A 12,070-nucleotide genomic window follows, 5' to 3' on the forward strand; every position below is an offset into this window, starting at 1 on the left:
GGCTTGCAAGAAATAGAGTGAATTGGAACGATATGGTATAACGGGGTCGACATGCTGTCAGTGGATTGAACCAGGGCATATGAAGCGTCTGGGGCTTGGTCGTGGAGATTGAGCTGTAGCTTCGGTGCATTACACGTGACAGGTAGAGACTGAGTTTTAACAAATGTGGCCTTTGTTGTCTTCCCCTAGCACTACCTTCCGCGCGCGCGGGGAGAGGGGTTGTTGTTTCATGTATGGCGAGGCGACGACGAGAATGGATGAAGGCAGCAAGTATGAATATGTAAATGAGTATATGTGTATATATATCTGTGTATGCATATGTATGTATGTGTTGAAAAGTATAGTTATGTATATTAGAAAGTGTAAACGTTTATATATATGCGGGTGTATCTATGGGTTTTGGCCATTTCTTTCGTCTGTTTCCTTGCGCTACCTCGATAACGCTGGAGACAGCAAGTAAGTGTAATAGTAAGAAAATGAACACACAATTTTTTTTTTTATTATACTTTGTCGCTGTCACCCGCGTTAGCGAGGTAGAGCAAGGAAACAGACGAAAGAATAGCCCAACCCACCCACATACACATGTATATACATACATGTCCACATATGCACATATACATACCTATAGATAGCAAGGTATACATATATATACACACATAGACATATACATATATACACATGTATATAATTCACGCTGTCTCCCCTTATTCATTCCCGTCGCCATCCCGCCACACATGAAATGACCATCCCCTCCCCTCGCGTGTGCGCAAGGTAGCACTAGGAAAAGAAAACAAAGGGCACATTCGTTCACACTTAGTCTCTACCTGTCATGTATAATGCACCGAAACCACAGCTCCATTTGCACATCCAGGCCCAGCAAAACTTTCCATGGTTTACCCCAGACGCTTCACAAGCCCTGGTTCAATCCATTGACAGCACGTCGACCCTGGTATACCATATCATTCCAAGTCACACTATTCCTTGCACGCCTTTCACCCTCCTGCATGTTCAGGCCCCGATCACTCAAAGTCTTTTCCACTCCATCTCTCCACATCCAATTTGGTCTCCCACTTCTCCTCCCTCCCTCCACATCTGACATATATATCCTCTTTGTCAATCTTTCCTCACTCATTCTCTCCAAGTGATCAAACCACTTGAAAACACCCTCTTCTGCTCTCTCAAACACATTCTTTTTATTACCACACATCTCTCTAACCCTTTCATTACTTACTCGATCAAACTACCTCACAACACATATTGTCCTCAAACATCTCATTTCCAGCATATCCACCCTCCTCAGCACAACTCTATCTATAGCCCATGCCTCACAACCATATAACATTGTCGAAACCACTGTTTCTTCAAACATATCTATTTTTGCTCTCCGAGATAACATTCTCTCCTTCAACACATTTTTCAGAGCTACCAGAACTTTCGCCTCCTCCCCAACCCTAAGACTCACTTCCGCTTCCATGGTTCCATCCGCTGCCAAATCCACATATCGAAAACACTTCACGTCCTCCAGTTTTTCTCCATTCAAACTTACCTCCCAATTGACATGTCCCTCAACCCTACTGTACCTAATAACCTTGCTCTTATTCACATCTACTCTTAGCTTTCTTCTCTCTCACACTATACTAAACTCAGTCACCAGCTCCTGCAGTTTCTCTCACGAATCTGCCACCAACGCTGTATCATCAGCGAACAACAACTGACTCACTTCCCAAGCTCCCTCATCCACAATAGGCTGCATACTTGCCTCCCTCTCCAAAACTCTTGCATTCACCTCCCTAACAACCCCATCCATAAGGTAGTTAAACCACCATGGAGACATCACGCACAAGTGCCTCAAACCGATATTCACTGAGAAACAATCACTTTCCTCTCTTCCTACTCGTACGTATGCCTTATGTACTCGATAAAAACTTTTAACTGTTTCTGACAAATTGTCTCCCGCACCAAATATTCTTTATACCTTCCACAGAGCATCTCTATCAAATTTATCATATGCCTTCTCCAGATCCATAAATGCTACATACAAATCTATTTGCTTTTCTAAGTATTTTTCACATATATTCCTCAAAGCAAACACCTGATCCACACATCCTCTATCACTTCTGAAACCACACTGCTCTTCCTCAATCTGATGCTCTGTACATGCCTTCACCCTCTCAATCAAAATACCCTCCCATATAATTTCCCAGGATTAGTTAACAAACTTATACCTCTGTAATTTGATCACTCACCTTTATCCCCTTTGCCTTTGTACAATGGAGATATGCAAGCATTCCGCCAATCCTCAGGCACCTCACCATGAGTCATATATACATTAAATAACCTTACCCAACAGTCAACAACACAGTCACCCCCTTTTTTAATAAAGCTCACTGCAATACCATCCAAACACCCCGCCTTGCCGGCTTTCATCTTCTGCAAAGCTTTTACTATCTCATCTCTGTTTACCAAATCATTCTCCCTAACCCTCTCACTTTGCACACCACCACGACCAAAACACCCTATATCTGCTCATAGCCTAGCGGTAGCATTCCCGCATGTTGCAAAGGGGTCCCGGGTTCGACCTGGCTGTTGGAGGTTTGTATGTTCTATGAAGGTGCGCGTTCATATACACTTTATTCGTATTCATATAACTCCGCGTTGTACAGTTAGGTTCCGTAAAACGCTGTCGTTGTCTATGAGAGCCTCTTGGGAAATAACCGGTGTAGACCCCGTTGCTCATATATGAGAGACGAAGGGTACTCGAGTACATAGTATTCGAATAGGTATATCCTATTAGCCAGGCCCATAGCCTAGTGGTAGCATTCCCACCTGTGGCACAAGGGTCCCGGATACGATCCTGGCTGTTGGAGGTTGTATGTTCCATGAAGGTGCGCGTTCATATGCACTTTATTCGCATATATATATATATATATATATATATATATATATATATATATATATATATATATATATATATATATATATATATATATATTTTTTTTTTTTTTTATTTTGCTTTGTCGCTGTCTCCCGCGTTAGCGAGGAAGCGCAAGGAAAAAGACGAAAGAGTGGCCCAACCCACCCCCAATACACATGTATATACATACACGTCCACACACGCAAATATACATACCTATACATCTCAACGTATACATGTATATACACACACAGACATATACATATATACACGTGTACATAATTCATACTGTCTGCCTTTATTCATTCCCATCGCCACCCCAGCACACATGTAATAACAACCCCATCCCCCCTCATGTGTGCAAGGTAGTGCTACGAAAACACAACAAAGGCCCCATTCGTTCATATTCAGTCTCTAGCTGTCATGTAATAATGCACCGAAACCACAGCTCCCTTTCCACATCCAGGCTCCAGAGAACTTCCCATGCTTTACCCCAGACGCTTCACATGCCCTGGTTCAATCCATTGACAGCACGTCGGCCCCGGTATACCACATCGTTTCAATTCACTCTATTCCTTGTACGCCTTTCACCCTCCTGCATGTTCAGGCCCCGATCACTCAAAATCTTTCTCACTCCATCTTTCCACCTCCAATTTGGTCTCCCACTTCTCCTCGTTCCATCCACCTCTGACACATATATCCTCTTGGTCAATTTCTCCTCACTCATTCTCTCCATGTGACCGAACCATTTCAAAACACCCTCCTCTGCTCTCTCTACCACACTCTTTTTATTACCACACATCTCTCTTACCCTTACATTACTTACTCGATCAAACCACCTCACACCACATATTGTCCTCAGAAATCTCATTGCCAGCACATCCACCCTCCTGCGTACAACTCTATCCATAGCCCACGCCTCGCAACCATAAAACATTGTGGGAAACACTATTCCTTCAAACATACCCATTTTTGCTTTCCGAGATAATGTTCTCGACTTCCACATATTCTTCAAAGCTCCCAGAATTTTCGCCCCCTCCCCCACCCTACGATTCACTTCCGCTTCTATGGTTCCATCCGCTACCAAATCTACTCCTAGATATCTAAAACACTTCACTTCCTCCAGTTTTTCTCCATTCAAACATACCTCCCAATTGACTTGACCCTCAACCCTACTGTACCTAACAACCTTGCTCTTATTCACATTTACTCTCAACTTTCTTCTCTAACACACTTTACCAAACTCAGTCACCAGCTTCTGCAGTTTCTCACATAAATCAGCCACCAGCGCTGTATCATCAGCGAACAACTACTGACTCACTTACCACGCTCTCTGATCCACAACAGACTTCATACTTGCCCCTCTCTTCATAACTCTTGCATTCACCTCCCTAACAACCCCATCCAAAAACAAATTAAACAACCATGGAGACATCACACACCGGTGCCGCAAACCTATATTCACTGAGAACCAATCACTTTCCTCTCTTCCTACACGTACACATGCCTTAAATCCTCGATAAAAACTTTTCACTGCTTCTAACAACTTGCCTCCCACACCATATATTCTTAATACCTTCCACAGAGCATCTCTATCAACTCTATCATATGCCTTCTCCAGATCCATAAATGCTACATACAAATCCATTTGCTTTTCTAGGTATTTCTCACATACATTCTTCAAAGCAAACACCTGATCCACACAGCCTCTACCACTTCTAAAACCACACTGCTCTTCCCCAATCTGATGCTCTGTACATGCCTTCACCCTCTCAATTAATACCCTCCCGTATAATTTACCAGGAATATTCAACAAACTTATACCTCTGTAATTTGAGCACTTACCTTTGTCCCCTTTCCCTTTGTACAATGGCACTATGCACGTATTCCGCCAATCCTCAGGTACCTCACCATGAGTTATACATACATTAAATAACCTTACCAACCAGTCAACGATACAGTCACCCCCTTTTTTGATAAATTCCACTGCAATACCATCCAACCCCGCTGCCTTACTGGCTTTCATCTTCCGCAAAGCTTTTACTACTTCTCTGTTTACCAAATCATTTTCCCTAACCCTCTCATTTTGCACACCACCTCGACCGAAACACCCTATAGCTGCCACTTTATCATCAAACACATTCACCAAACCTTCAAAATACTCACTCCATCTCCCTCTCACATCACCACTACTTTTTATCACCTCCCCATTAGCCCCCTTCACTGAGGTACCTATTTGTTCCCTTGTCTTACATACTTTATTTACCTCCTTCCAAACCATCTTTTTATTCTCCCTAAATTTTAATGATTGTCTCTCACCCCAACTCTCATTTACCCTCTTTTTCACCTCTTGCACCTTTTTTTGACCTCCTGCCTCTTTCTTTTATACATCTCCCACTAAATTGCATTTTTTCCCTGCAAAAATCGTCCAAATGCCTCTGTCTTCTCTTTCACTAATAATCCTACTTCATTATTCCACCATTCAGTACCCTTTCTAATCTGCCCACCTCCCACGCTTCTCATGCTACAAACGTCTTTTCCGTAAGCCATCACTGCTTCCCTAAGTACATCTCATTCCTCCCCCACTCCCCTTACCTCCTTTGTTCTCACCTTTTTCCATTCTGTACTCAGTCTCTCCTTGTATTTCCTCACACAAGTCTCCTTTCCAAGCTCACTTACTCTCACCACTCTCTTCACCCCAACATTTTCAATTCTTTTTTGAAAACCTCTACGTATCTACATTTTTATTATTATTTTCATTATTTTGCTTTGTGTCTGTCTCCCGCGCCTGCGAGGTAACGCAAGGACACAGACGAAAGAAATGGCCCAACTCACCCCCACACACATGCACACACACACACACACGTCCACACACGCAAACATACCCACCCACACATCCCAACGTACACACATATATACACACACAGACACACACATATACACACATGCACACAATTCTCACTGTCTACCCCTACTCACCCCCATCGCCACCCCGCCACACACGGAATAACATCCCTCTCCCCCCTCATGTGCGCGAGGCAGCGCGATTGAAAGACAACAAAGGCCCCATTGGCTCACACTGAGTCTCCATCTGTCATGCAATAATGCCCGAAACCACAGCTCCCTTTCCATATCCAGGCCCCACAGAACTTTCCATGGTTTACCCCCGACGCTTTACATGCCCTGATTCATACAAATCCATTTGCTTTTCTAAGTATTTCTCACATACATTCTTCAAAGCAAACATCTGATCCACACATCCTCTACCACTTCTGAAACCACACTGCTCTTCCCCAATCTGGTGCTCTGTACATGCCTTCACCCTTTCAATCAATACCCTCCCATATAATTTACCAGGAATACTCAACAAACTTATACCTCTGTAATTTGAGCACTCAGTCTTATCCCCTTTGCCTTTGTACAATGGCATGATGCACGCAGTTCCGCCAATCCTCAGGCACATCACCATGAATCATAGATACATTAAATAACCTTACCAACCAGTCAACAATACAGTCACCCCCTTTTTCAATAAATTCCACTGCAATACCATCCAAACCTGCTGCCTTGCCGGCTTTCATCTTCCGCAACGCTTTTACTACCTCTTCTCTGTTTACCAAATTATTTTCCCGAACCCTCTTACTTGCACACCACCTCGACCAAAGCACCCTATATCTGCCACTCTATCATCAAACACATTCAACAAACCTTCAAAATACTCCCTCCATCTCCTTCTCACATCACCATTACTTGTTATCACCTCCCCATTAGCCCCCTTCACTGAAGTTCCCATTTGCTCCCTTGTCTTACGCACTTTATTTACCTCCTTCCAGAACATCTTTTTATTTTCCCTAAAATCTAATGATAGTCTCTCACCCCAACTCTCACATGTCCTCTTTTTCAACTCTTGCACCTTTCTCTTGACCTCCTGTCTCTTTGTTTTATACATCTCCCACTCATTTGCATTTTTTCCCTGCAAAAATCGTCCAAATGCCTCTCTCTTCTCTTTCACTAATAATTTCACTTCGTCCCACCACTCACTACCCTTTCTAATCAACCCACCTCCCACTCTTCTCATGCCACAAGCATCTTTTGCGCAAGCCATCACTGATTCCCTAAATACATCCCATTCCTCCCCCACTCCCCTTACCTCCTTTGTTTTCACCTACATATATATATATATATATATATATATATATATATATATATATATATATATATATATATATATATATATATATATATATATATATGTGTGTGTGTGTGTGTGTGTGTGTGTGTGTGTGTGTGTGTGTGTATATGTGTGTGTGTGTGTGTGTGTGTGTGTGTGTGTGTGTGTGTATGAGTCGTTTGGCTATTCTTCTGTTTCCTGGACCTACCTCACTTGACGTGGGAAACACCGATTACGTATAATGAATGAATAGAATGCAATATGTATGCGAATATATTGTCTATGAACGCGCACTTTCATAGAACACATGATATCCCCTAAGACGTTTTTGTTGTAGTTGGGAACGCTAACCATCCAGCTAAGACCACTCTTATATGGAAATGACTATGTGATTACTAGTATTCGAATACCTTTCGTCTCACATCCATAAGCAACTTGTTATATACTGATCAAATCCTATATGGCTCATATTAACAGTAATTAGCATTTCACAGAACTTACTGTCAAACTCGGAGGTATATGAACACGGATATAGTGCATATGAACACGCTTTTTCGTAGAAACCCAGGACCTTTTGTGTTGTAGTTTGGAAATGCTAACCGCTCTCCCATCATCGCACTTCATGGGGAAATGACAATTAGATTACCAGTAATGCAATGCACTTCGTCTCATATCCATGAGCACCGGGGTCTAGGCTGGTCAGATTCCATCAGGCGCACATTACCAATAGTTTGCACTTTACAGAGCATATTATCAAATGCGGAGGTTTATGAACTCGAATATAGTGAAAATGAACGCTCACTTTCTTAGAACACAATGCTCTCCATAAGCAAGGTTTTGTTGTGTGAAAGTGCGCGTTCATATGCACTATATCTGTGTTCATATACATCAATGTTTGTAGTAAGGTTCTGTATAATGCTAACTGCTAGCAATGTGCGCCTAATGGGATTTGATCGACATAGACAGCGTTACTCATGGATGTGAGACGAAGGGTATTCGATTACTTTTAATCGGATAGTCATATCATTGTAGGGGCGATCATAACCTTTTAGTTATCGTTCCTGACTATCACATATATGGACCTGGACTCGATTCCTTGCTGTTTTAGAGCATTATATGTTCTATGAGAGTGCACGCTCATATGCACTACAATCATGTTCATATACTTATATGTTTGTACGGCAAGGTTCTGTAAAATGCTTGCTGCTGGTAATGTGCGCCTGATGGACTTTGACCGGTGTAGACTCTACTGAGCATGGATGTGAAGCGAAGGCTATTCGCTTACTTGTAATCGTATAGTTATTTCCCTACAGGGGCAATCATAGTCTAGCTGTTAGCGTTCCAGACTAACACACATAATATTCTTGGTTCGAATCCTGGCTGTTGGATGGTAACATGTATTTCATGTTATTATATTGTACTCGATCGCCTTGTCCCGCAACAGCGAGGTAGCACCTGGAAACAGATGAAGAAAGACCCATCCATTCATTCACACACATACATTCACGCACATACACGTACATCATACATATATACATCAACATATTCACATATACATATACATACATACATACACCCAGACATATACATATATACAAGTGTACATATTCATATTTGCCTTCATCCTATTCCGGCTCCATCCTGCCCCACAGGAAACAGCATCGCCACCCCATTGCCTTAGCGAGGTAGCGAAAGAAAAATAGACAAAAAGGCCACATTCATTCAAAATCAGTCTCTAGATATCATGCGTAATGCACCGAAACCACAAATCCCTTTCCAAATCTAGGCCACACAGCTCTTTCCATGGTTTACCCCAAACGTTTCACATGCCCTGGTTCAGTCCATTGACAGCACGTCGACCCAGTTATACCAAATCGTTCCAATTTACTCTATTCCTTGCACACCTTTCACCCTCCTGTATGTTCAGGTCCCGATAGTTCATAATCTTTTTCACTCGATCCCTCCACCTCTAGTTTGGCCTCCCGCTTTTTGTTCCCTCCACCTCTGACACATGTATCGTCTTTGTCAATCTTTCCTAACTCGTTCTCTCCTTATGTCCAAACTATTTAAACACACCCTCCTCTGCTCCCTCAACCACACTCTTTTTATTACCACACATATCTCTTGGGAAGTGAGTCAGTTGTTGTTCGCTGATGATACAGCGCTGGTGGCTGATTCATGTGAGAAACTGCAGAAGCTGGTGACTGAGTTTGGTAAAGTGTGTGGAAGAAGAAAGTTAAGAGTAAATGTGAATAAGAGCAAGGTTATTAGGTACAGTAGGGTTGAGGGTCAAGTCAATTGGGAGGTGAGTTTGAATGGAGAAAAACTGGAGGAAGTGAAGTGTTTTAGATATCTGGGAGTGGATCTGTCAGCGGATGGAACCATGGAAGCGGAAGTGGATCATAGGGTGGGGGAGGGGGCGAAAATTTTGGGAGCCTTGAAAAATGTGTGGAAGTCGAGAACATTATCTCGGAAAGCAAAAATGGGTATGTTTGAAGGAATAGTGGTTCCAACAATGTTGTATGGTTGCGAGGCGTGGGCTATGGATAGAGTTGTGCGCAGGAGGATGGATGTGCTGGAAATGAGATGTTTGAGGACAATGTGTGGTGTGAGGTGGTTTGATCGAGTAAGTAACGTAAGGGTAAGAGAGATGTGTGGAAATAAAAAGAGCGTGGTTGAGAGAGCAGAAGAGGGTGTTTTGAAATGGTTTGGGCACATGGAGAGAATGAGTGAGGAAAGATTGACCAAGAGGATATATGTGTCGGAGGTGGAGGGAACGAGGAGAAGAGGGAGACCAAATTGGAGGTGGAAAGATGGAGTGAAAAAGATTTTGTGTGATCGGGGCCTGAACATGCAGGAGGGTGAAAGGAGGGCAAGGAATAGAGTGAATTGGAGCGATGTGGTATACAGGGTTTGACGTGCTGTCAGTGGATTGAATCAAGGCATGTGAAGCGTCTGGGGTAAACCATGGAAAGCTGTGTAGGTATGTATATTTGCGTGTGTGGACGTGTGTATGTACATGTGTATGGGGGGGGGGGGGTTGGGCCATTTCTTTCGTCTGTTTCCTTGCGCTACCTCGCAAACGCAGGAGACAGCGACAAAGTATAAAAAAAAAAAAAAAAAAAAAAAAAAAAAAAACATATCTCTCTTACCCTTTCATTACTTACTCGATCAAACCACCTCACACCATATATTGTCCTCAAACATCTCATTTTCAACACATCCACCCTCCTCCGCACAACCTTATCTACAGCCCACGCCTCGCAACCATGCAACATTGTTGGAACCACTGTTCCTTCAAACATAGCCATTTTTGCTTTCCGAGATAATATTCTTCATAATTCAAAGAACCTTAGCACCCTCCCCCACCCTAAGGCTCATTTCCGCTTTCATGGTTTCATCGATTGCTAAATCCACTCCCTGGTATCTGAAACACTTCACTTTCTCCAGTTTTTCTCCATTCATACTCACCTCCCAATTAAGTTGTCCCTCAACCTTATTGAACCAAATAACCTTGCTCTTATTCACATTTACTCTCAAATTTCTCCTTTCACACACTTTACCAAACTCAGTCACCAACTATTGCAGTTTCTCATTCGAATCAGCCACCAGCATTGTATCATCGGCGAACAACAACTGACTCACTTGTCAGAACATTCCATAAGATTTAATTTAGCTGAATATCTTGTTTTATGAAAATGCTACTAAAACTTTGGCTAAGAAAATCGATTACGAAAAAGAGAGTTGAAGGGAAATGACAACATTGCAAAACTATCCTCGACATCCGAGACTATGCAATGTAAAGGACACATAAGTGAAAGGTCGATATGATGAGTTTTGCTCATCCGTAGTGAAGACAAAATGCCTGTAATGTGCACCATTATGACGCAGTGACGTGTCACTGTTAATGATATGACCTTTCACACTTTCGCAACTACTTTAGTCATACTATGACTCCCTGACTGACTTCTGTGACCTGATTTAACAAATATTCTCCTTTCTCAAATACCTTAAACTCAGCAGCAAAAAGAATAATGAGACGGTTGGACCTGAGCAGAAACTAAAAGATGGAATTTTCACACATTTTCACTTGACGGATCCCCAAGAGAAAGAAATATATACGTCTTACTGGTAGAAACGATTTTTTTTAGGAAATGCTTTCGTTATATCATGTGTCCTTAACACTGCTTTGTTTTCCCTTTCATCTCACCCTCATAATTCCATCCGACGCAATTCATTTATACATTATCCCAACCTGAGTTAACTTGAGGTTTCACATCCAAATACCATATATCATTGGGGGGACAAATACCCCTTCATAAACGCTTCTTGCACACTTTGATAAACTTTTTCCTATTTCCCAGACCAATTGGTCCACCTCTATCTTATCTTTCATGCAAAATTCTACTTTTAACTTCATCTATTCCCTTACCATCCTCGCTGAACTCTATAACCAAGTACCTAACCCGCCAATAGTTTCCAGTTTTTCACTCTGCGCACTGATACTTATCAGAACCTCCTAATCGCTCTAAAACCATGCTTAACTTTTACTTTGCAATCATTTATTAGTATCCTCATCTGTACCTGTACTACTTCCAAATGGATACCCATTTCTGGCTCAGTTAACATTATGTTATTTACAATCTCTCTCTCTCTCTCTCTCTCTCTCTCTCTCTCTCTCTCTCTCTCTCTCTCTCTCTCTCTCTCTCTCTCTCTCTCTCTCTCTCTCTCTCTCTCTCTCTCTCTCTCTCTCTCTCTCTCTCTCTCTCAAAAACTTCTTCACAAATGAAGTAGAAAAAAAATACCTAGGTATTAAGGTTAATAAGAACATTAACACTGAAATATTTCGCCACCTAATTTTCTGTTTTTGGACATCCTCTACAGAAAATCTGAGGCGTAATATTTGGACACCAAAGTATGAATAGCACCTTTGACTATTGAAGTAGGATAACACCCTGGACAGTGCGAACATGTGTAACTATATA

The sequence above is a fragment of the Panulirus ornatus genome, chromosome 2 (genome assembly GCF_036320965.1).
Source record: "Panulirus ornatus isolate Po-2019 chromosome 2, ASM3632096v1, whole genome shotgun sequence".
In the NCBI taxonomy this organism is placed as follows: Eukaryota; Metazoa; Arthropoda; class Malacostraca; order Decapoda; family Palinuridae; genus Panulirus; species Panulirus ornatus.